Here is a 9052-nt window from a genome sequence, read left to right on the forward strand (position 1 = left end):
ATGAAATTCTTGATTTTCTAGGATGGCCCTATTACATCTTAGAAAAGTTGACTATTCTATACGCAATGTTTAACTTTATATGATTTCTTTTTTCACTTTTAAAAGGAATATATAACACATGTGCTATACACACACAAGTCAATAGACAAGCAAGTGTAGCACGCATACTATTTGCAGGATTCTTTGGAATTTTTTCATCATCAATAAACAAAATTCTTTTAGACGCACAAATAAAAGAATACAACACAAAAATAGCAACAAGACAGAACACATACGACGAAGAACATAACAATGTAGAAATAACGCCTACAGCACCACAGTTACCACCCCTACCACATAACCATCCCTTATCCCTAGTCCCACGAAATTTTCGAATATTAGCAATAACACATAATCCAAATTTCAGACCAACCATATCACAAAGTCCCATTCAACATATAATGACATATCATTCACAAGATGAAAATACATATGAACAAATTTTAGAACAACCCCATGCCACCGCTTTTCAGTCTCAAAATAATAATTTTTTTAGCCCACGATGAGCCGACAACTTGGATCCCTACACCGCTCAAATTCCCACCCAACCAACCTCAACACTCCAATTACAATAATTCCACTTTTTGCTTTCCCGCCACCCGATTTCCCATCTAGTAATATAACATCAGGCATGAATTCAGACACTAATTCACATATTTCTGTTTTATACTCCATTTCACAACTCAATAACCCTAATATTGAAAGCCCTGATGAATTTGCAGACTCTGAACCATCTCCATCTAATAATTTTCAAACCAACTCCTCAATTTTTTCAACACCCCCTTTTCAACCAATCCCACCAAATAACCCACTCCCATCCATTTCTACACCCTCTTACGCTTCCCAAATCACCCCAACCTACTCTTCATTTCATTCAGACCGATCATCCAATTCTCCAGATACTCCCCAAATCTCCCAAGAACTAGATAATTTTATCACCCTACAACAACAACCCTTCCACCTTGACACCCCCACTATAAATCAGATTTCATCTACAACAGAATCATCAAACCCACCTACCCCTACACTCTCTTCAGCTTATACCGCATCATTAGCACCATCATCCACACCCACCGAATCATCAAATAGCACTAATAGAGCTTATCGCACTTTCAAAAGAAAATTCCCCAACCATCCATTTCCAACAAAACCAGGAACAGCCCGTGAATATATTAATCATCCAAATCACACTAACACGAAAGATTTTTTAACAATCACCCTACCTTCATTTCCACAGTACACTTTAAACACCCCTCATGACACTAACGACACACGTAGCTTTGTAGACGAACATGTTTTAATGCCTACACTTCATTGGACATCATATTATCATTTTACTAATCCACTTTGCCTACCATTATCTAATACTCACATCGATATAGAAAGAAATCAAGATATGCTATACCGAGTCACCACACCACTAACACATAGACAATTTACTTATATATGATATAAAAAGTCACTAAAAACATACACTGCACCCCGAGCTAACGAATATACGCTAGAATATTACGATCATAACATCATCCGAGCTAACCAAGACCAATTTTTAGATGATGATCGCTTCGCTAACCCACAAATCACAGAAAAATTCTTCATCAAAACACCATATGTATTTACACTCAATATATTTGATCGCAAATTCGACCACGTCATTTCTGAAGCACTAACCGACATGCAAGCTTACGAAAGTTTTAAAGAAAGATTTCAATTATTTTCACTAACCTTCAATTTCCTTGACTATTCTATACGCAATGTTTAACTTTATATGATTTCTTTTTTCACTTTTAAAAGGAATATATAACACATGTGCTATACACACACAAGTCAATAGACAAGCAAGTGTAGCACGCATACTATTTGCAGGATTCTTTGGAATTTTTTCATCATCAATAAACAAAATTCTTTTAGACGCACAAATAAAAGAATATAACACAAAAATAGCGATAAGACAAAACACATACGACGGAGAACATAATAATATAGAAGTAACGCCTACAGCACCACAGCTGCCACCCCTACCACATAACCATCTACTATCCCTAGTCCCACGAAATTTCCGAAACCTAGCAATAACACATAACCCAAATTTTAGACCAAACATATCGCAAAGTCCCATACAACATATAATGACACATCATTCACAAGATGATAATACATATGAACAAATTATCGAACAAACCCATACCACCACTTTTCAGTCTCAAAATAATAATTTTTTTAGCCCACGATGAGCCGACAACTTGGTTCCCTACACCGCTCAAATTCCTATCAAACCAACCTTAACACTCCAATCACAATCATTCCACTTTTTGCTTTCCCGCCACCCGATTGCCCAACTAGTGATATAACATCAAGCATGAATTCAGACACTAATTCAGATATTTCAGTTTTATACTCCATTTCACAACTTAATAATCCTAATATAGAAACCCCTGATGAATTTGCAGACTCCGAACCATCTCATTCCAATAATTTTCAAACCAACTCCTCAGTTTTTTCAAAACCCCCTTTTCAACCGATCCCACAAAATAACCCACTCCCATCCGTTTCTACCCCCTCTTATGCTTCACAAGTAACCCCAACCTACTCTTCATCTCATTCAGACCGATCATCCAATTCTCCAGATTTTACCCAAATCTCCCGAGAACTCGATAATTTTATTACCCTACAACAACAGCTAATACACCCTTACACCCTCGCTATAAATCAAATTTCATCCACAATAGACTCCTCAAATCCACCTACTCCTACACCCTCTTCAGCTTAAACTGCCTCATTAGCACAATCATCCACATCCACCGAATCATCAACTAGCACTAACCGAGCTTACCGCACTTTTAAAAGAAAATTCCCAAACCATCCATTCCCGACCAAACCAGGAACAGCCTGTGAATATATTAATCATCCACACCACACCAAAACAAAAAATTTCCTAGCAATCACCCTACCTTCATTTCCACAATATACTTTCAACACCCCTCACGACACTAACGACACACGTAGTTTTGTAGATGAACATGTTTTAATGCCTACACTTCATTGGACATCATATTATCATTTTACTAATTCCCTTTGCCTGCCACTATCTAATACTCATAGCAATATAGAGAAGAATAAAGATATGCTATATAGACTCACCGCAACACAAACACCTAGACAATTCACTTATATAGGATATAAAAAATTACTAAAAACATTCACTGCACCCCGAGCTAACGAATTTACAATAGAACATTACGATCATAATATCATCCGAACTAACCAAGATCAATTTTTAGATGACGACCGCTTCTCTAACCCACAACTAACAGAAAAATTCTTAATCAAAACACCATATGTATTCACACTCAATATTTTTGTTCGAAAATATGATCACATCATTTCTGAAGCACTAACAGATATGCAAGCTTACGAAAGTTTTAAAGAAAAATTTCAATTATTTTCACTAACCTTCCACTTCCTTTGCACCACATGAACGCGATTTGCACTGCTCACACGACATTATGTTACGCAATAAACAAACCCACACATATACATACTATCACTTCATACAAAATCATTTCGATCTACATACTCCATCAAGACAACCACACCATCGTTTTCAGTTTCTTAACTCAAAGTACACTTCACCATTTTTTCTAAATTTCACATATTGCATCAAAGATACTAACCTCCACGGCATCCTCCGCAATAATGACCCAATAACACAAATGTATATATTTTGTCCCATCACGAAGACCTTTAATGCTGAAAAATCCAGACCCTTCCTTATCCCACATGAATTTCTCCAACCTATAGAAATCTCTATATTAGAATTCATCCACAATACTAAATACAATCACAAAATATATAATCTCATTCAAAACACACCTTTTGAGTTTGCAGTCGGCACTGAGGAACTAAAAACTATTAAAGCACTTCAATTGCTTTGGCCACTGCTTCAAACTAAAAACATCATTCGCATACTTGCAAAATTACTAACAAATTCAGACATGATACACGACATCTTCCCCCACGGTTTTTTCCCCGACGACTAACAGGTAAGTATAATTTATACATATTCTTCACTAATAAATTTAATATAACACTAACCATTCTTTACTCATGTTTCATTTACATTTTTAGTCTTCATCCCACAATCATCTGCAAATAACAGAAAAGAAAAATAAAAAATAAAACTTGTTAAAATTCTTCTAAACTCTATTATTATTTTGCACTAGATAATTATAACAAAATTCATACCAATATTGTAAATTAATTTATAAATTGTTTCCCCAAAAGCAGTAAATTTCGTAATGATGAAAATTTATAACTTAACTTTCCCCCAAAACTAGCAGTAAAATTAAAATTCTATGTCGATAAAATGAAAATGCAGTACTAACTTTTTGATATTTTCATTCACTCGCACAAGAATACTATCCAAACTCGCACAGCTCGCCCACGAAGAATTGTTTAAATAATGATTTTCAGTTTCAAGTTTTCACACTCAACAACTCTAACACAAGATAACAAGTTTCAAATTTTCCTTTAACCCGGTTGGAAAGGAATTATATAGTAAACCAAACTAACCAACGCAGCTTACTAAACACCACAAATCATAAAATAACAGCATGACTAAGAAAAGAAAGCCAACGGTACCCAAACCGGATTAACCCAGTTTAAAACTGGATAATTTATTCTTTTGAAGACTATTATAAAGTCTAAGAAAGAAATAATAAAACACAAAAAAGTCGAAATACAAACTCATAACAAAAATAATTTGATTTTTAAAAAAAGGACACAACCAAAGGAACATAAGAAAGACCAACATAAACCCAACATAAAAAGTTATCACATAACAGGACCTCTCAAAGAAACCGCACAAAATCATACTCCCACTCCTGGCCTAACCCACCAGAGAGGACGTCCTGAGCATGCTCTGTAGCCGGCCTAACCCACCGCGCTACATCCACGCTTTGTGACCACACTTCTATTTTTAATAAGAGGTACTCAAGGGTGAGTAACTCTTCAAAATAACCGAACTAAAACAAAATGCTTTTGTGAAAACAACTAACTAAAATCATTATTAAAAAACTGAACTAATAAAAATTTTATAAAATGTAAACCAAACCTTGCAGTATATAGATCAGTACACAACAACAAAGACGAACATTCAAAGACAAAATGACTCACTACACTCGAACAAGAATGGCCAACCACAACCGATATGCCGTCCACAATCACAACTCAAAGGATTTAGAGTACGACTTGACTTCGCAGAAAAGGACTTCATTGAATTAGACCAATGACCATCTCGATGTTCAAGTATACGTACAGATCCGAGTTACAAGGCATCCCCTCCACGCACAATCTCCACGCCATTCCCAGACGAGGTTGAACACAAAACAAGTTCTCTACATAATACAGAAAAACCCGTCATAGCAAACCATTTTGAAATCAGATTGATTTCGTTGGGAAACACAGTCGTTGTCACAAGAAGACACAACGATTGATGTCCCTAACTCCAGCGTCCTGGAACTTCTCTAACAAGAGAAACCGGACAAGAATACGATGTTCGCCAAATACCAACGTTCATCATCCATCCTTTGAATTGCAGAAAGATAATTCTAAAAAACTCTGTAAAACCCGGATGGGTGGAACCTGATCTAAACTATATTTTATGATTGGATAAATTAGATATTTTACCACTGTAAAGTATTTAATATTAACTTATCATGATCCATCAAACTAACAACCCACTTATTTGTAAGTCCTGAAATTACTTGTAATTTCAGTACCAGAGAGATTTGAATTTAACTTAGAAATTAGTTGTCTCTCCAAGAGAACTTCAGCAGCCGCAATAAACCAGTATACTCTAGATCTATTGAGCCTAGCAGAGACTAGTTAAACACCCTGAGACTAGAAAGTATAAGAGTAAGATTAGGATCGGTATTAGACTAAGAAGTTGCACGAATCTATTTGAAGTTGCACGAAGTTGCACGAATCCAAGAAGTTTATCGAAAATAAGATAGCGTGACGAGCAGACGGTGTACCCTATCCGAAATTACTCTATGAGTTAACCACATCGGTTCTAACTCAGCTGTAATTGACGCAGTTTTTCGACACTGTAATTTTTTGTGCCTACGGGGAAACTGGCATACACATTAACAAGCCGAAAAGTCTTATCAGAAACAGAAAATTTGATATACCAGTTTAACATTGCCCCTTAAAGTCACTTGAGATGATGATGTTAACTTGGTTCTAGGTTGGGAATTTTCAGCCATCAGAATCGAGCATTTGCAATTTTACGCCGCCCTTAGCAAATTTAATACAAAAAAAATGCTGGGGTCGAAGATCTTAACTTATCTCGGGAGGGGGGGAGGATGTTAACTATATCCAATCCAATTTGATTACTACTGAATGTAAGAACTGAACCCGAAAAAAAATGACTCTTTTTGAATTTTTTGAGCAGCTGAACTTCAGATGAAAATAAATGAGCCTACGGACACTATAGGAGGTTTCCATTCGAAAGGTTAAAGAAACTCCCAAACTCACAATTGGTTATCTCTCAAAACATTTTGTACTAATTGCAGACTCGCTGAAGTTCGGACAGATTTTGTATCATTCGATTGGCGTTTCTTAAATTTTGCCAAAATTTTTTTTCAAAACGTAACCTTCATCAGAATGCCAAATTAATTAGCTAACGATTATTACTCCAGGAAATTTATGACAGAGGAAGTCGGAGCAGACGTGGGAAGCTCAGAACACTTGGAGAATCTCCTCGACACAATATTTGAGGCATCTCGGGACAATTTTGGCAAAACCGAGGACACCTTGTAATTTTGTGACTCTTTAGTCCGGAACACACCAGGCAAACACAAACAATCTTGTGGGAACTTTTTGAAGTGATTTTGTTGCGTAATACCGTAGTGGTCTTCTTTATATAAATATAACTTGAATAATAATTGAGACAAACTAAGGAACCTCCGATTACGTAGCCAATTGTAGCCAGAAATAATTGAAATCACTTCTGATCTTTCATCTTTTCAATAGCCTTTAAGCTAGTATTCGTAAACGCAGTCTGATCTTGCAGATACTTACGCGCAGTTCAGTCTATAGCGAACTTGACAAAAGTTTAATTAGTCGTAGATTTTTTTTATAAATATACAGCTCAAAGTTACTGCTAGCAAAGTATAACGTTCCCCGATTGACAGGAAAATTTTTAAAACTAATTTAGGTTAGAATTTTATTAATAACAAAAAAAGATTTTTAGTGAAATTTTTTTAATGTTGTTTGCTGTTAGTCCACGTCTAATTCAATTTTTCGGCTGGGATTCCAAAAGTTTTGACATTTCTTTTTCCCCAGCTGCTCAGACAGTCCAAAGTGCTCCTTTCGAGACAAGTGTGGCTTTTTGGCGTGATGGCTCTATTACGTTAATTTCCTGAGTGTCCTCGTCATTTTCTTTGGTAGTAGTGAGACCCATTTTGATCACTTAGATGGGGTTATGAGTGTGCGTCTCCGATTTGTCCAGAAATTCCCTGGTTGAGATTCCTTCTAGAGTAGCCTCTAGCTCACGGTTACTGCTGGGTGGTTCGCTTCTTCCTCCCGCCCCAATTAGTTGACAGAAGTACATCAGTCGATTGTCCCTCTCTCTTTCTTCCTCGTTGGATAGGTCCCATTTGACTCTGAATTTTTATTGTCTCGTTTCACTTTCCGAACTGTCCTCATTCTCCCTGCTTCCTCTGTTTATTATTCTTGTTCTTTGGAGGATTTCTGTCACCTCTTCCTCCTCTGAGACTTGGTTCTGTTCCAGCATAGTGAGCATGACATAAAAACAATAGATTGTAGATATTTACATTTATACAGCTCATGGTTACTGCTAGCGCATACTACAGTAAAAATAAAGAAAATTATCACAAAACTTAAGTTGTTCCGCGCTGTCCAGCTGCCATTTTTTTATGACCATGTAAATTAAACAATTCTCCTGCTGGCAGAGGCGTATCTAGAATTTTCTCGAGAGGGCGGATTTTCGAAACACGTTCCTAGTTTTGTCGACCTTTTTTTAAGTCGACCCTGGCCGAGGTCGGCTACTCATGTTGCAACATGGGTAGCGCAAAGTCACAGCATAGCTAAAGATGGGTCGGGCAAAAATATAACATGGGTCGCGAAAAGTCGCAATTTGAGTCACGCTTTATAAAAAATGTAGAGCAGATTAGGTACTGAAATTGTTGTAGGTTTTTAGCTTGCATAAGCGTAACAGAGATGCAGATTGCTAAACAATCCAGAATAAAATTTGCAGTTAGCTAAAACCAATGTATTTGCTGGTCTTACTCTGGACCGCCATGTGAAGACCTACACATGACCCCAAAATAAATATAAGCAAAATAATTTGGGGTAGCAACAAAATCGTTACCACAAACACTGAAATGAAAGCGAGAAACCAATCAAATCAAATGTAAACTAGAAAAGTTAGGATGAGACCAAACTGATTTTTTGAGCTCTCCCAAATCACTTTAAAGACCCTATTTTGACCGAGGTTTCTGCGCCTAAGGCGAGTTTTTGGAACAACTGGCCAAAAACGCGTTTTAGGCACTTTTTGGAAGAGATTGACCAAAAAAATTCGTTTTTCGGCGCGCTTTCTTCTCAAAACTAGAATATTTTGGCGGCGAAGGCGTCTTTAGAAGATTTTTATGGTCAGTTAGCCAAAAATGAATATCTCAGTATAGTACAAAGGGGACCCTTTGGGTTGGCAGCGGGTCGAACCCCTGAGAGGGAGAGCGTCCACCCCTTAATCCGCTGATACCTGCTGACATCAGTTTCACTCCGGAAATTGGTGCTTACTCAATTCCTTTGACAAAAGTTAGTTACAATCGTGCATAAATTTTTGTTTAGTGTTGCAAAGTTTCGACATCTCCTGCATGGTTTTGAGTACTCTTGCCAAAGTGAATGTTTTAATATTATTTTTAATTAAACCTTAGACCCATAAATTATTCACTCATTCAGTTTCAAAACATGCACAACTTCGAGGTTA

Source organism: Symsagittifera roscoffensis, chromosome 8 (assembly GCF_963678635.1).
Source record: "Symsagittifera roscoffensis chromosome 8, txSymRosc1.1, whole genome shotgun sequence".
In the NCBI taxonomy this organism is placed as follows: Eukaryota; Metazoa; Xenacoelomorpha; order Acoela; family Convolutidae; genus Symsagittifera; species Symsagittifera roscoffensis.